Consider the following 18381-nt stretch of genomic DNA (forward strand, 5'->3'; position numbering starts at 1 on the left):
TAAGGTCAGCTGTGCTCAGGAGTCAATGAGCTGTAGGAAGGCCACTCCTCCGTAAACTGGAAAGTTCCTGTTGTCATTTGTGCCTCCACTTTATTTACTCTGTTCAGTTTCTCCCATTTGGTGTCATCCTTTCCACACTCTTATTATGGTTCTAAGTCCTCACGGCATTCCACCCTAATTCCTAGCAAGATCTGGTTTAAGGAAGTGATCTCCAGCTCATTCATTGGTACGGCCATTCTGGAAGACATTTTGGCAGTTTCTTACAAAACTAAACATACTCTTACATATAATCCAGCAATCATACTCATATGTATTTATCCAAAGGGGTTCAAAACTTATATCCACACAGAAACCTGCACATAAATGTTTACAGCAGCTTTCTTTGTAACTGCTAAAGTGGGTGATAGAAAAATGAATTGTGGGACTTCCAGACAATGGGATGTTATTCACGGCTAAAAGGAAATGAGGTATCAAGCCATAAATAAAACATGGAAGAAGCTTAAACACATATTGCTAAGTGAAAAAAAGCCAATCTGAAGGCTACGTATTGTATGATTCAAACTACATGATATTCTAGAAAAGGCAAAACTGTGGAGACAGTAAAAAGATCAGTGGTTGCCAGGGGTTTGAGAGGAGGGAAGAATGTATAGATGGAACATAAAGGATTTTTAGGTCAATGAAACTACTCTATATGATACTATAATGGTGGATATATGTCATTACACATTTATCCAAACCCATAGAATGTACAACACAAAGAGTGAACCCAAATGCAAACTATGACTTTGGGTGACAATGATGTGTCAGTGTAGGTTCATCAGTTGTAACAAATGTACCACTCCGGTGGGCACGTTGATAATGAGGGAGGCTGTGCATGTCTGGGGACAGCGGTATATGGGAAACCTCCATACATTCTGCTCAACTTTGCTGTAAACCTAAAACTGCTCTAAAAAATTAAGCCTATTAAAAAAATGAAGAGACTGTGATTCCCTTGGATGTGGGAGTGAAGTGAGAGCAAGTGACAAAGACGCCTTGGTTGACCGAATCGAAATGGTGCTGCTCGGCACAGAAAATGCAATGTGAAGTGCAGGTTTGCTGGAGATTGTGTTGCAGATTGGGGGGGGCATTCCATTTTCTCATGAGGCATCTCACTTTATGTGATTTCCTGGGAAGCCAACTGTGAAAAAGCCTTTTGTAAAGAAAGCTCAATAGGGTGTGCTCTCAGGATCAACTTCTGCGGGGGAAGTAAAACTAGCAGAATGAGGCCGAGGGAGAGGCTGGGCTGCAAGGCAGTAAATAAAACATCTCAGCTGACCTCGCGGGGAGCGCTGAAGCTGGGGTAGCCCCTCAGATTGGTCCTGACTTGAGGCACCAGTCACTGGATGCAGTCCAGCCCCCTTGGAGATGTGTGACCTTGGGTGAGGTAGATGTTTTCGACTGAGGGAAATTTCTCGAGGGAACTGACAGCTGAGCTGTGAGGCAGCAACATTCTTGCAAGTCAGGAGGTAGGTCCTTCAGTCCTGGCGGAGGATGTGGGTGGCTAGACCCAGCATCCACACAGGATATGCATGGAAAATCCTGGTAAACACGTCCGTGAGGCCACCCACAGGATAAAGAATTGTGGCGGAGATATAGTCATCTCTGGTTACCTTAGGTGAGTGCTGTCAGAACGTCTCTTTTTGTCGCAAGACCGGGAAGAATATCATTTTTTTTAAACCGCCATATGCAAGGTACTGTTCTAATATTCTCTCATGTGTTAGTTCCTTTGTTTTTGACAATAGACTGATTTTAATATCTTGACTTTTAGAGAAGAAGACTCAAGCTCAGGGATATCTGCCTGACTTTCCATTCCCCTGTGTTGCTTCCTGAGGCAGCTTTGATAGCTTGATCTTTAGAGGGGAGAATGGGTCTGAATTATAAGATTCTTTTCACTGAGAGAGATTGGGAAAAGTGTGCCATTTGGAAAACGGGAAGTTCTAGGGGCCCTCTAAGCTTTTAAGGAAGAATGTACCAAGAGATAGAAGAGAAAAACTCTCAAAATGGTGGTAGAATGGTGAAAATAATGATTTCACTCACTTCATATCAAGATAAGAATTGGTCTCAGGTCAAATAAAATTAAGCCAATGATTATTCAGTAATGTTGACCGCCCAGTCTAGGTAAATGTCATGGTGGATAATAAAGTCCTTTCTACATTCCTCCAGTGGTCCACTACTGAGAGATGTTAGGGTTTGCATTACTTTTTAAATCTAAGAAAGAGGAAGGACAACCTGATTCTTAGTTATTTTGCATCTGACACAAATTGTTTGAGTCAACACATATAATACAAATGCAATCCCCTGAATGCTAGATCTGTGTTCCCTAGAAGAAATTTTCTAATTTACATAGCACATATTTCTGATTTTAAAATGAATACAACCAAGATATCCTGGACATGTGTGGGATTCATGATGAAAAATCACATAGAAATAATTTCAGGGAACAGTGAGATCAAAGAAAGAGTTTGTTTTAAGGAACATTGAAAAGTCCTGAGAGATTCTGCCTTGAACAGCAAACCTACAGAAATGTGGTGAGATATGAGACTAAACAGAAATATTGAAGCCATATAACAGAGAGATGAGAATAACAAGCCTTCAAAATCAATGGGGATTTTCAAATGGGGCTTTGGAAAATATTCTGAGCAGCACTGTGGAGAATGAAAGGGAGAGGTGAGAATGGCTGGCTGGGAAACTTGTTACCATGGTCTAAATAAGATGCCATCAGGGTCTGGACTCAGGGATGGAGAGGGGTATGCTCATAAGCCACACAATTGTGTATCACCACAGACCTAGATTTCATCCTATAGTTCTAAAATATCCTCCATTTTCAAAGTAAAATAATAGTCTCTTTCTTGATTATTGGTCATGAATTTTCAAATGCCTGTTACAGGTGGCCTCCAAGAGGTCCCTGGGTTTAATGCCAAATTAAATGAATAAAATGTTAGTCATATTATTTTCTATTTCAAATATGCTGTCATTTTTTCCAGATTCTGTTCATTTATATTATCATCCCAATTCAGAATAAAAAATGTCTTATTATTCCATCATATTATAACCACAGAGCAAATTCACTGCTATCATTACTTTTATTTCACAGATGAGCTAAGTGAGGCTCAGAGAGATTGGGTGTATAATTCAATTCACAAAAAGAGTGAAGGCAGGATCTTGAGCCCAGCCAACATGGTGCTGGTAGGTTTCTGCTTGTAAAATGCCACTTCCCCTTGGCTACTCCCTTCCTTAAGAATATTTATTGGCTCCTTCCACTCAATACAGTAAACTCCTTACCTTGGAATGCAATGCTCTTCACAATCTTGTCTCAATCTATCTTTCTAAACGTGTCTCCTATTGCTCCCAGACGCACAGAGTCCTTGAGCCACACTGATCTGTTCCTGGTAACTCACCAGCCCGCATCTTAAGCTCACCTGTGTCTGCGGGGGTTCCTGCCTCTCAGGACATGCCATGTCCTTCATCAGGGAAAGTCATATATGCTGCTCTGTATTGAACTCCAACGATCCTCCAGGCACTATGTTGGGAGTTTTACAGACATTATTTCTAATCTTCAAAAGAATGTTGTAAGTCTCTCATTTTACAAGCGAAGAAAATAAGTCCCTAGGGCCCACCAGGTGGGGTCTGCGTAAGTTCATGTGCTCTGCTTTGGTGGCCTGGGGTTCTCAACCCGGATCCTGGGCGAGGACCCACACACGGCTCATCAAGCCATGCCATGGCGGCATCCCACGTACAAAATAGAAGAAGATGAGCACAGATGTTAGCTCAGGGATGACCTTCCTCACCAAAAGAAAAAAGAAGAAAGAAAATAAGTCCCTAAATATTAAGAAATTTGCACAAGGTGACACAACCACCAAGAAAATGCTATGTCTGCCTATAAATTCCATGTCTTTTTAGTATTCTATACTGTGTTCTGAAAGCCTTTTCTTTTATCAATTTGAAATTTTACCCCTAAGTCAAAGCATAGCTAAAATCATAATTGCTTCGTATAAATTTTTTTATGTATAAAAGCATACAAAAGCCACAGGTCTCTCTGAATTCCTTGAATCTCATTTGTGTGTGTGTGTGTATGCAATTCTTTTGACATTAAGTGTAACCTCTTGTACCACAGTTGTCTTTTCGTGTATACTTGCATTGTTGCCCTAACCGTATTTTATATTCTTCAAGGGTGTCAGTCTTTTGTATGACTATAGTTCAGAACTTCAGAGGAGATATAAGTAGGGTTGAATAGGCAGACAAATCATTTGAGGATTTCCTAGGGAAAAGATCCTTCAATGGACACATGAAATTATTCTTCAGCTAGAACAATGAAAGGAGAGAAAAATGCACAGTGATTAAAACAGATTAATTTCCCTTTCTGCTGCCATCAAGCAGCTATCGTGTAATATCTAAGAGCCACTAGCTACTTGTAGCTATTTAAATTTAAATTCAAAATAATTAAAATCAAATAAAATTTAAAATGTACTTTCTCGGTTGTACTAGCCACATTTCAAGTGCTGAATGGCCATGTGTAGCTAGTGGACACTGTATTCCACTGGGCAGAAACAGAACATTTCCATTCATTGCAGAAGATTCTACTGAACAGTGCTGATTACAGCAAAAATAACATATAGTATTTTTTTAGATTTCTCTGTCTCCAAAGCCTATAGCTTATCAATTTGTATGGGCAACAAATCAGATATATAAATAATTTAAATAAACAGCAGTAAGTTCAATGAGTATTGCAAAAGTGGTCTCAGTAAAATTTTATATTTTTCAGAGAATATATAAACAGCTTTCAGGTTTGGGTGGCATTGGAAGTAGCAGATGCAGTGACATTTGAATTGGGCATTAATAAATATTTTGAGCTGAGAAAGTGCATTGCAGCAACAAAAGCAGCAAGAGGTTAATGATGAAAATCACGAAGGCTGGCAAAATGTGTGGAAAATAGTGATTCATTTCAAGTAGGATTTAGAACAAATATAGGAAAGAAACGTAAAATTCAGGAGAAAAGTGGATTGAGATCAACTAGCGTAGGTTTAAAAGTTTGTTTTTAATTTAAACAAGGGACGGGTTATAGGGGTGTTGCCATTTGTTCCTTGGGAAGATGAACCTTCCATTGCTATGATGCCAGATGGAAGACGAGTGTAGTTGAAAGAAAAGAGGAAGTAGTATTCTTCAGAAGAATCAGGGTGGGGGAAGCCTGAGCCTGGATAAAGGAGTTGTCAATGGAAGCAGAAAACCAGGGAAGGGCTAGGAAGCACTTTTGAGTGCCACCGAACCTATGCTAGGTGTAGAAAGAGAGGGAGAGCCAGAAGAGACTCAGATGTCAAGTGAGGCACAGAGAGAATTATGCTGCACAGGGAATGGGGAGGGCTCGGGAGGAAATGCAGTGGGTTTGGTTCCATTCACGTTAATTTTGAAGTGATACAGGACTAACCACAAGCTGAGGGTGGTCTAGGTGGAGGTAAGCGTTTGGGGTTCATCGTGAACCCTCAAGAGGAAATGAGATGGCCTGGGGAAGGAGCATGGGGTTTAGAAGACCGAAGCATGAAAGAATCTGGCTTCAGAAAAGAGGCACAGGGAAAGAGTTTAGTGAAGACGGAAGACAAGATGTGAAGGCAGAAAAGGATGATAGCCAAAGCGGGAATGCCCCGTGAGAGAGAAGCTTCAGAGAGATGAGTGGTTGGCAATCTCCAAGTTCACAAAGAATTCAACCCCTGAGGGAAGAAGGACTTGGTGATCTGGAGAACCTGAGTGACTGTTAAGACGTCTTCAGGAGAGTGGATGGGTGGGGTTATATGACGATATAAATGATTATGTAGATAGGAGTTGGTAAGGAAGTAGGTAACCTTTCATTCTTTCTCTTTTCTTATCATATCTCCAACACTTCTTCTCACTCTTGCTTCTTATTTCCCTGAGAAAATGGAAGCAATCACAAGAGACTTTTAGATGCTTCCACAACCACACCTAACAGCTGTCTGCTTCTGTGTCAATTTACTTTTCCTTCTCTCTTGTTACCACGGATGCATTTTCTGGTCTTCTACTCACAGACAAATGTCCACTTGTGCACTGCATCCCCCTCCTTCTCCCCTACTCAAGGACATCACTGCAACTGTAAAGTCCCTTCTCTATTACACTTTATCAAACTGTACATGTTTCCTCTCCACTGTATCTTTCTCATCAGTATATACAAAAGCATCCTCTTTGATCAACTTCCCCTACCAGTTACCCTACCAGCCTCTCCCTTCCTTTACAAGAAAGACTCTTGGCAGCAATGTCCACTGCCATGTCTAATTCCTCTCCTTCCTACTTTTTCACTTTTAATGCTGCCTTATAACTACTTTTATCAAGATCGACATTTCAGAATTCTGTGCCACCTCTAGATTCAGTCGAGGGCAGACTCTTCCCTGGGCCCCACAACTTAGAAATCCGTGCTCTGGCCCTTTACTGGCTAAGCTCCTCCCCTATTGAGCAAGGAGTTCATGAGGCCAGGGAGAAACACCAGCCGATGCTCCCCTCCCAGACCACATTCCGGAAACCAGGACCCCCTGGCTTCCTGCTAAAGTCACTTAAACACACTTCAGGATCTGCATGGGCTTCTTTCCTGAGTCTAACTCCTCGAGAGTAGTTCCCAGCACTGGTATGGTTAACCCTAGTCCAGAGGCATTGACAAAAAGCAGCTGTGTGTAGGGGTGTTAACGGAGCTTGGCCAGAGCTTGCCATGCAGGAGTTCTGTCATGTCAGAGCACAGAGCTGATAGTGGGAAGAGAAGAGAGCAGGATCCTTCCACTGTGAGACTTCAATATTGAAAAGGAGTCAGGGTGCACTGAATCTGAACATATCTTTTCATTGCATGATGAATTTACTTTTCTTTTTAAAGGAAAGAACATTTTTTTTTTAACTGTGCTAGCTTGATCTATAACATAAATATTTACATGTGTACTATGTGACTTCCTCATGCAAAACTCCGTCTTAGATTCTGTTCTCAGGAAACTTAATCTCAGAGAGTTGGTCCCAGGAGTGGTCCTAAGAAGCAGACTCTAAAATGGGATGTTAGAACTAGATGCCTACCCTCTACCTTCAACTTCTAGCCAGCTGGATGGTTAGAATCCCACTACAGGTAGTAGGTATGTTACTGATAGCCCCTGGCTTGCAGTAGCACTTTAGTTCTTAAAGCTTTCACTGGTAGTGACCTGAGATGGGAGATGGGATATCACTGAGAGGCAAAGTTCAGGTGGGCAAAATCTCGGTGTTTGAGTCACAGAAATGAGAAATTGTAAAGACTGTGGCTGGGAGCTCTCACTTCCACAGAGAAAGACGGTGGCAGGCCAAGAGTGATTAATCACCAATTTAACGCAAAGTACGAAAGCCAGAGCTTTTCCCTGTGCTGTGTGAGAAGAGACTTTCATGTCCTGCCGTGGAGATGAGAGCAGAAAAAGTGATGATCAGGTTCAGGACTTAGTTACAAGGAGAGGAGAGTTCTAGGGAAGATTGAATGTTTAACCTTGGCAAAACTACTACATCAAAGTCAAGGTCACCATCAGAAAGAAGTGGGACCCAAAGTCAGAATAGTAATGCCTGGGTTGATGCATCAAAAAATCCTGAATCCTTAGATTCCACTTGGACCCTCTGGGTCGGGCAAAAGTGGTACACTTACCCCTTTGGAAGGCTGGCCCTGCCCCTTCTTGAAGACAATGCAGAGCCTTTGTCTTGTAAGATAACATTCAACCTAGTGAGGATCTATACCCACTGCTCCTGGAGAGCAGGTCAATAACTATAATCTACTGATGACATAATCTGGCCAGAGAAGTTCTGGATCTGTTACAAGAAAGAGCCCACGTACCAAAACAGCTCCAGAAACTGACACGTACTTGCAGGAGCTGGAAGAGTATGTACATACACACACACACACACACACACACACACACATACATGAGTATAAATAAATAAAATTGGAGTGAGAGTGCTAGGCCAAAGGAAGGTGCAACATAAAGTTGCATAGAGGAGAGGCTTATGAAAGCCTTTCCTATGATACAGGGTGCCAACACCCCTGGAGGTGATATTTACATGTTTTATAGGATGGCTCTTGGCAAACTGGATATAGTGTTGCCGCATGGCAAATGGCAGAGGAAGGCAACAAAAGGCTCAGAGAAGTTGGCATCCCAGATTGGGAAACATCAGACTTTAGGAAATCACCAAATAGCTTTCCATGTGTTAAAATAATCAAGTAGGCACTACTAAGGGGATTTCAGCTTTATTGAGGCAATTCTTTATAGGCAGAGGTTGATGATAGAGAATGCAATTACATACCTAGGCTTCCTCAAGGCAATGGGAATAATAAGATCCCAAAATAATAGAGACCAGGTGCCAGCATTTAATTATGAAAATCAACATAGCTGTAATATTATAATGAGAGTAAAGGGCAAAGTGACAGCAGGAGATTCTGATGCACAGAGACCTGTGGAAAGAATTAATAGAAGAGAGGATCTTAAAGCCAAAAAAGGAGCAGGTAATATGAGTATTGCTCAGTTTAAACAACCACAAGAGTCAAGGGTGCTCATTGGGAAGATGAGGGTGGTCATCCTTGAAAAATGTTATGATCCCCTGTCCTATTTCCAGACCTCAGCTCTTTCTCAGAGCCAGAACTTAATTACTGAAAGGTCCTCATGAGGGAGAAACTTTTAACACCATGACAAATGCTTAGTGCGAAGATTCACTAAAAACATCCTATGAGTGGATCTTGATACCCAAGGACCAGCAGTAATATCACAACCCTCATGCTAGAGTGGAGACATATGGGAACTTGGTAATAAATGGCATCCTGGACCATATCAAGGTGACAGTGGATCAAGGTGATTCATAGCCCCAGCCAGTAGTCATTTCTCAAGTTCCTGAATGTAGAATTGGAATTAATATATGTGGCAGTTGGCGGAATCCTCATATCACGTTTTGGGCTGTACAGTAAGAGTTAGCATAGCGAAGAATATCAGATGGAAGCCTCTGTTACTGCCCCATCCAGTCCCCAGCTGTTGTGGTCCTTAAATGGGGGTATACTGATTCAGTCTTTGTTCTTCATTTCACTATAAATCTGAAAGACTATCTAAGCTTTGGGGCTCCCCATAGGATTGGCTGAGTCCTCTGTTACAACTGCATTGCAATACAATTTCTCCTTCTGCCAATATTGCTTCCTTCACTCACTTACATGAATTGTTCCAAAGGACACTTTCTAGTAAACTTCCTCCATGCGTTTTTTATAATAAAGTCAGTTTTCATGGAACTTTATCCAAAACAATTGCCTTTTCAGTTAGGTCTTCCCTGGACACATTATACAAAATTGTAGGGAGTTTGATCAAGATGTCAGCATAGGTGAACTCTGAACTACCTCCTCCCACAGATACAACAAATTTAGAAATACTGTTGGAACAATTACCCCTGAGAGAGACCTGAAAACGGAGTAAAAAGAACCCCCACAACAAGGGACAGCCCTGACTGAGGTGGAAGAGACAGAAATTCCTTCTGGAGAGAAAAAAGCCACCTTTGCGAGCTGTGGCACTTCACAGCCAGCTGGGAGCAATCCTAAGGTTCTCAGCCTTCCTTGGATGAGTGGGGTAGCCAAGCAGGGGAGCATTACCATTGTAAGTATCCTTTGGACTCAGCACACCCAATACAAGGGTCATAATATCTGGCTGTGCTGTCTACTAACAACAGGGAATACCCCTAGAAAAACCACCAGACATAAGGAAAAAAAAGCCTGCTCTTAAAGGGCTCACACACAAACTCACCTGTTTCAGAAAGCAATCTAAAATCTCAAGAAAGAAAGGTGCCCAGTCCTTTGGTGAAAAAAGACTCACCGGATAGGCTCTGGGTGCATCTCACTGAGAGGTGAGACCTCTCTAGGGACTGAGACATTGGCAGCTGCCATTACTGTGACCTAGTACAGGGGTGCTGACACAGATGTTGGCAGATGCTATTGGAATTCTTCTCCTGGCCTGTTAGCCCAGAGTCTGCCCCACCCACTAGAGCACTGATATAATCCAGCTAAGTCAGAACTGGCAGCCCACCCTAGGGACTGACCCATCCAAAATCAAGCCCTCAGGCAACACGTGGACCCACATAAGCAGGGTGCCTGGAACCTCTGCAGCCCAGTGAGCCCACCTCTGTGGAGCAGGGTGTATGTGAGGAGCAGATGGAGTGTGTGGGACCACTGCAGTAGGGTGACTGGGTTTGCTTCAGTGTGTTGGGGCATACACACAGGGCAGGACCGTTTTGATGGGTGTGTGGCCCTGTAGGGGGTGGGGTGAGCAAGAGAAGAAGAAAGGAACAGAGCAGAACTACTGAACACCTAGAAAAAAATTTAAAAAATAGCAGTAAGTACATTCTTATCAATAGCTACTTTAAATGTCAGTGGACTAAATGTTCAAATCAAAAGGCGTATGGTGGCCAATTGGATAAAAAACCAAGATCCATATATTCTGCATACAAAAGACACACTTCAGACCTAAAGACACTCATAAACTGAAAGTGAAGGGATGGAAAAAGATGCTTCATGCAAATGACAAAGAAAAGAAAGCTGAGGTAGCAATATTTATATCAGAAAAAATAGACTTTCAAACAAAAACTGTAACAAGAGACAAAGAAAAGCACTGCACAATTACAAACAGAACAATCCAACAAGAGGACATAACACTTGTAATATCTATGCACCCAACACAGGAGCACCTAAATACATAAAGCAATTATTAGCAGACATCAAAGGAGAAGCAGACAGTAACACAGTAATAGTGGGGGACTTTGACACTCCACTTCTATCAATGGATAGATCATCCAAACAGAAGATCGATAGCAAAACATTGGCCTTAAACGACACATTAGATCAGATGGACTTAGTAGACATATATAGAACATTCCATCCAAAAACCACAGAATACACATCCTTTTCAAATGCTCATGGAGAATTCTCCAGGATAGATCACATATTAGGCTGCAAAACAAGTCTCAATAAATTTAAGAAGATTAAAATAATACTGTGCACCTTTTCTGACTATAACAATATGAAAGTACAATGATATGAAAGTAGAATTTAACTACAGTAAGAAAATCAGAAATCGACAAATATGTGGAGATTAAACAAAATGCTACTGAACAACGATATAGTCAAGGAAGAAATCAAAAGAGAAAACAAAAAAATACCTGGAGACAAAGGAAAATGAGAATATGACATGGTAAAATCTATGGGATACAGCAAAAGCGGTTGGAAGAGGGAAGTTTATAGCAATTCAGGGCTACCTCAACAAACAGGAAAAGTCCCAAATAAACAATCTAACAGTGCACCTAAAAGAACTGGAAAAACAAGAGCGAAGTCCAAAATCAGCAGAAGGAAGGAAATAATAAAAATCAGAGCAGAAATAAATGAAATAGAGACTAAAAAAAAAAATACAAAAAGAATCAATGAAACTAACAGCTGGTTCTTTGAAAACAAGCAAAATTTACAAACTTCTAGCTAGACTCACCAAGAAAAAAAGAGAGAAGTCTCAAATAAATAAAATCAGAAATGAAAGAGGAGAAATTATAACACACATCTCAGAAATACAAAAGAATATAAGAGAATACTATGAAAAGATATATGTCAACAAATTGCATAATCTAGAAGAAACCACTAAATTCTTAGAATCACACAATCTTCCAAAACTGAATCAAGAATAAATAGAGAACTTGAATAGCCCAATCACCAGTAAGGAAATCAAACCAGTAATCAAAAATGAAAGTCCACGACCAGACGACTTCCCTGGAGAATTCTACCAAGCATTCAAAGTAGAATTAATATCTATCCTTCTCAAACTCTTCCAAAACATTGAAGAGGAGAGGAAGCTTCCTAACTTATTCTATGAGGTTAACATTACCCTGATACCAAAACCAGATAAGGACAACACAAAAAAAGAAAATTACAGGCCAACATCACTCATGAACATTGATGCAAAAATCTTCAACAAAATACTAGCAAATCAAATACAGCAATACATTAAAATAATCATACATCATGATCAAGTAGGATTTATTCCAGGGACACAGGGATAGTTCAACATCCACAAATTAATCAATGTGACACACCACATTAACAAAATGAAGAATAAAAACCACATGATCGTCTCAATAGTTGCAGAGAAAGCATTTGACAAGATACAGCATCCATTTATGATAAAAACTCTAAATAAAATGGATATAGAAGGAAAATATCTCAAAATAATAAAGGCCATGTATGACAAACCCACAGTTAACATCATTCTCAATGAGAAAAACTGAAAGCTATCCCTCTAAGAACGGGAACCAGACAAGGATGCCTATTTTCACCACTCTTACTTAACATAGTATTGGAAGTCCTAGCCAGAGCAATCAGGCAAGAAAAAGACTTAAAAGGGATCCAAATTGGAAAGAAAGAAGTGAAACTAGCATTATTTGCAGATGACATGATTTTATATATAGAAAACCCTAAAGAATTCACCAAAACAATTTTAGACATAATAAATGAATACAGTAAAGTTGCAGGATACAAAATCAACATACAAAAATCAGTTGTGTTTCTGTACACTAACCACAAAGTAGCAGAAAGAGAAATTAAAAATACAATCCCATTTACAACTGCAACAAAAAGAATAAAATAACTAGGAATAAATTTAACCGAAGAGGTGAAAGATCTGTACACTGAAAACTATAAAACATTGTTGAAAGAAATCGAAGAAGACAAAGAAATGGAAAGATATTCTGTGCTCTTAGATTGGAAGCATCAACATGGTTAAAATGGCCATACTTACTAAAGCAATCTACAGATTCAATGCAATCCCTATCAAAGTTCCAACACATTTCTCACAGAAACAGAACAAAGAATCCTAAGTTTATATGGAACAACAAAAGACTCCTAGCAGACAAAAGAATTCTGAGAACAAAGAACAAAGCTGGAGCTATCACACTCCCTGATTTCAAAATGTACTAAAAAGCTATGATAAGCAAAACAGTATGGTACTGGCACAAAAACAGACACACAGATCAATGGAACAGATTTGAGAGCCCTGAAATAAACCCATGCATATATGGTCAATTAATTTATGACAAAGGAGCCAAGAATATGTAATGAGGAAAGAATAGTCTCTTCAATAAATGGTGTTGGGAGAACTGGACAGCCACAGGCAAACGAATGAAAGTAGATCATTATCATTCACAAAAATTAACTCAAAATAGATTAAAGACTTGAATGTAAGACCTGAAACCATAAAAATTTTAGAAGAAAACATAGGCAGTACACTCTTCTACATCAGTCTTAGCAGCATATTTTAAAGTACCATGTCTGACCGGGCAAGGGAAACAATAGAAAAAAACAAGCAAATGGGATTACATCAAACTAAAAAGCTTCTGCACAGCAAAGGAAACCATCAACAAAATGAAAAGACAAGCTAACAATTGGGAGAAGATATTTGCAAACCATATATTAGATAAGGGGTTAATATCCAAAATAGGTAAAGAACTCATACATCTCAACAAACAAAAAACTAACAACCTAATTAAAAAATGGGCAAAAGATCTCAACAGACATTTCTCCAAAGAACATATACAGACAGCAACAGGTACATGAAAAGATGTTCAAAATCACTAACTGTCAGGGAAATGCAAATCAAAACTACAGTGAGATATCACCTCACGCCGTCAGAATGGCTGTAATTAACAAGACAGGAAACAACAAGTGTTGGAGAGGATGTGGAGAGAAGGGAACACTTATACACTGCTGGTGGGAGTGCAAACTGACACAGCCACTGTGGAAAACAGTATGGAGATTCTTCAAAAAGTTAAGAATAGGACTACCATATGATCCAGCTATTCCACTACTGGGTATTTATCCAAAGAACATGAAAACATAAATGTATACAGACATATGCACCCCTATGTTCATTAGAGCATTATTCACAATAGCCAAGACTTGGAAGCAACCCAGGTGCCCATCAAGGGATGAATGGATAAACAAGATGTGGTGCATATATGCACAATGGAATACTACTCAGCCACAAGAAATGATGAAATCCGGCCATTTGTGACGACATGGATGGACCTTGAGGGTATTATGCTAAGTGAAATAAGTCAGAGGGAGAAAGTCAAATACCATATGATCTCACTCATAAGTAGAAAATAAAATCAATGACAAATAAACACATAGAGACAGAGAATGGATTGGTGGTTATCAGAGGGGATGGGGGGGGCGAAAGTGGTGATTAGGCACGTGTGTGTGGTGATGGATGGTAATCAGTCTTTGACTGGGGAACACGATGTAGTCTACACAGAAATCAAAATATAATGATGTACACCTGAAATTTATATAATGTTATAAACCACTGTTACCACAATAAAAAATAAATAATTTTTGAAAATTCTAATCTCTCATCCTCACTACCATCCCCATACTCGTTATATCCAGTCTGCTTTTTTTCTTAACACTTACCACCATCTGTAATTCTATATGCTTTAAACATTTACCATGTTTATTGTCTCTGTGAACCCCCCACACACTCACCGGCCAGAATTTAAACTCTTTGTGGGGAGGTGTCCGACTAATTTGTTTACTGCTGAATCTCCCATGCCTGGTACATAACAAATGCTGAATATATCAGTTGTTGAATAAACGAATTCCTGCAATTCTAGAGGTAATATTTCACACTTGGAATCATTTGGGAAGGAGAATCGTGCATTTCCAAGATGGAGAAAAGAGCTTCAATCACCATATATCTATCAATCACCCAATTATTTCAGTCAACGGGATTTTCTTCCATGTCATCCCAGTTTAGAGCCTGCAAACAGGAGAGAACCAGAGGGTGTGGTCACCAGAAAGTATCTTGCCTAGTTAATGAGGAAGGACAAACTGATCAGCCACTAATTCCTCTTAGGAATTTGGAAAGTAAAGAATCACCCAATGGATGGCAGTCGATGTGAAACATAGTGGAGAACGTACATGTTAGGCTCTTTCTTAAAGATTAGGCATATGGAAAAAAGCTGTGGAAGAGCAAGATATTCCCAGTGAAGAGTGAAAGCGTGAGTGAAAGCTAAGTCGGGAACCTAATTACAAAAGAGAGAAACACCCAGCCATAACAGAGAATGTGTTATAAGAAGTAATGGGAAATATATTTGGATGGTTGGGAGGTACTATCTAGATTATTGAGTGTCTAGTGGCAAGACTAAGATAGGAGGCATAACAAGGTGTTCTTTGTGTTTTCAACAAGAAAAGCATCATAATGAAAGTTGGGTTTGACAGGTTAGATTGGAAAAGGGCAGAAACTAGAATCAGGAGAGCTGAGGAGGAGGCGGTTGCAATAATCAGGACTGAAGTTACCAAGGAATAAGTTAAGGGAGTAAGTGGAAACTTTGTGTTAAGGAGACACATTAAAAATTATCTTAAAGAAAAGAGGATTTGGGACAGGAAGGGTCTCTTGGGAAATAATTATGACTCATCTTCTTTGTCATTTAGGATTGTGATATCTTTTATTTCCAATAATTATTCTATATAATCATATCCTAATCTGTAAAAAAATTATGTAGAATAAGTAAGGGTAGAAATCAACTCCAATGAATAAAAATACGTATTTGTATTACCTCAAGACATAAGAGCTGTTCAGTACTGGCATCGTAAACTTATTGCACCATCCGACTGTACGTGAAACAGCGTGTTGTGCCCTATTCCCCAAGATCAAAAGACTGGCCTCAGGAAGTCTCCGGAGACAGGAGCTCTCTGGAGGAAACACCACGCACAGAGCTCCCACAAGTGCACACTGGAGCACCATTAGTAAAGGAAGGATGATTTGCCTCAAACTTCATGGGAATATGCAAGGATAAAGGTCATTGCTAAGGCAGCCAGGACTCAAACCCCCCAGGGACCCCATGCCTGAAGTCAACACCTCGTGCAAGATATGGAAACAAAATAAAGACCAGTACAGTTGGCAGCCATACAGATGACAGTTTCCAGAAGGAGCTGAGCCACTGAAGTCAGCCACGTGTCACATTCTCAGGGGAAATCCACCTTGATGACTGCAGAAGCCCAGGTAATACTGGCAAAAGGGACGCCTCCAAAAACGTAGGTTGAAATCTCAACATTAAAAGCAGGTGGGAAACAATTGCATGTCATCTCAAGCTAGATGTTGAATTATAACTGTAAAATGTCATTACTCAAACTTTTTAAAGGCCATTGGCCCCTTCTGACGATTCCACAGAGACCCTGACAAAGATTAGCAAGAGGAAGAATTATTCACACCATGCCATCTGGTGGCATTTCAGTGACCTTTACGGCTCGCTCTGGAGCAAGGTTTAACAAAAGAAGGGAGTGTGCTGTGTTATTTTTAAGGCTGAGAAAACAAAAGTGTAACTGTTGGGCTAACAGTTGTAATTACATATATCAACACTATTTCAGACTAAAACTGGGCTTTTTCATTGAATTTTTTAAGTCACTCTAAAATTTCTAGGGTGTTGAGATAGACCCACTATGACAATGAACCTTGGAAAGAAACCCTATTTATATTATCACCTCAGCAGGACACAAGAAAAAAGACTAGGTCTCTATCAATTTATTAACAAGAAATAATTTTTCAATACTTCCTATGGCCAGCCCTGTCCCAAATACTGTGGAAGACATCCAAGCTAATAATACATTGTCTCCATGCCAGTGAAATTTACTATTTCATTTTCTGCACTTTCTTAGGTCCAAAAAGCTATAATCCTAAGTGAGGCAACATGGAGCTGTGTTAATAACCACAGCTCATTAGTGACTCTGTGTCCCAGGGACCCAGGGGAGAGGGCTCTCCCCAGCTGGCCTCCCCTAAATACAGACACACCTTGAATTTTATGTCAAGACTATTTTAGTCGCTGATGAAAAAGTCACTAATCTCACAAAGCTGATGACAAAACATTCTGGGTTACACAGAAAAGTGGAAGCTCATCATTCTATGCAGGGCAGAAAATGCACCCTTCTACTCCTGAAAGAGCTGGTCAGTTTTAGTCAGTCACCTGACTTAGGAAGTCTAAGGGAAACACACACCCTTTCAAATCCACGGTATGTCCCCACCCAAAAGCTATGGGGTACATTTACTTGAATGGGAATTATACCAAAGTATCTTGTCAATTCATAATTGCTATGGGACATACAAGAATCTTGTGTATTCGGGGTACTGTGTATATTCAATTTTGATATGAAAACAATAGGCAAACAGAGATTTATTTTAATGTTTGTGTTCTTTTGTGTTTTGGGGTGAGTGTAAATAAACCAGGCAGTGCAAATCTTGTTCCTTTGGGCAGGCCCTTTGCATTGTAAAAGCAATACCACGTGATTTGCATGAACCTTGCATGTCGACCTTTCCACGTCTTATACTGTCATAGCACGGCTTTGGAGGGTTGAAATCCAGAAAGTTTTGACAATGCTTACATATCTACAGCCTCATATTTTATGTGCAAAAGTAAACAAAGCAGGAATATGTATTTAATTTGGCAGCCTATTTCCTTGCTGTATGAATATGCAAAACCCCACCTGTTCAGACTTTGCACACAATCCCACAAGAACAGCACTGAAGTGTTGAAGGACTGAGTGTATGCCAGCATTTCCTGGTCAGGCACATTCACAAATCCCAAAATTCGTGTTGAAAGATTTGCTTGAAGCCACAGGTAGCCAACTCTGTTTATAAGGAAAATATTGATCGACCAACTCACAAGTGTTTTATGCTTCATATAAACAATAGATGTACAACATAATCTCTGTCCCCAAGCTGGCAGATCTTCAAGAAATCAAGATATCTGTGGAGGCAGCTGAAAGGCATGAAACACATTTAGATGCATTTACTGTTCGTACTTTTCAGGAAGAACCAAATTACCTACTGTTTCAAAGAAGATTGCTTTTTATTCCCTTGGCACCAAATCAATAAAAGTCCTTCCAGCACAGCAGCTGTTGCTTAATGGCCCCAAAGAGTTAATGCATTGTCTCAGGTCAACACAGTGCAGTGTCTACACTGAGTGGGCCATCAGTTAATGTTGATGGATTCACTTTCTCACAAGCAGTAAAAGCTCAATTTATAGAGATGGATCCTCTGAGACTAAAATCAATAATTTAAGAGCCTAGTGTGTTGAATTCTATGTTTGTGGCAATACCGTATGCATAAATATAAGAACTACATTCATGTTTCCATTTTTAAAAAAAAGACGTTTTCTAGTTAACTGACAGATAATAGGAGATTCTCAATAATTTTGAGTCATAATCTAAGCATAGCGAGGCTATGCATTTGGATGATTCATTATAAATATTCTGATAGTGACATTGGAGTGATTATGAAGAATTTGGAGACT

The 18381-nt window shown here is 39.9% G+C and overlaps 1 protein-coding gene across 1 annotated transcript in view; it reads left to right on the forward strand.

Moving 5' to 3' along the window:
* The first annotated feature begins 1327 nt into the window (after positions 1-1327).
* Positions 1328-18381, forward strand: part of GNAT3 (G protein subunit alpha transducin 3) — a 65894-nt gene continuing 48840 nt past the window's right edge. Inside the window, exon 1 of the mRNA XM_070615358.1 lies at positions 1328-1654. The gene's annotated coding sequence lies outside the window, so the exon portion shown is untranslated. The remainder of the gene's footprint in view (positions 1655-18381) is intronic.

The sequence above is a fragment of the Equus przewalskii genome, chromosome 4, assembly GCF_037783145.1.
Source record: "Equus przewalskii isolate Varuska chromosome 4, EquPr2, whole genome shotgun sequence".
Taxonomy (NCBI): domain Eukaryota; kingdom Metazoa; phylum Chordata; class Mammalia; order Perissodactyla; family Equidae; genus Equus; species Equus przewalskii.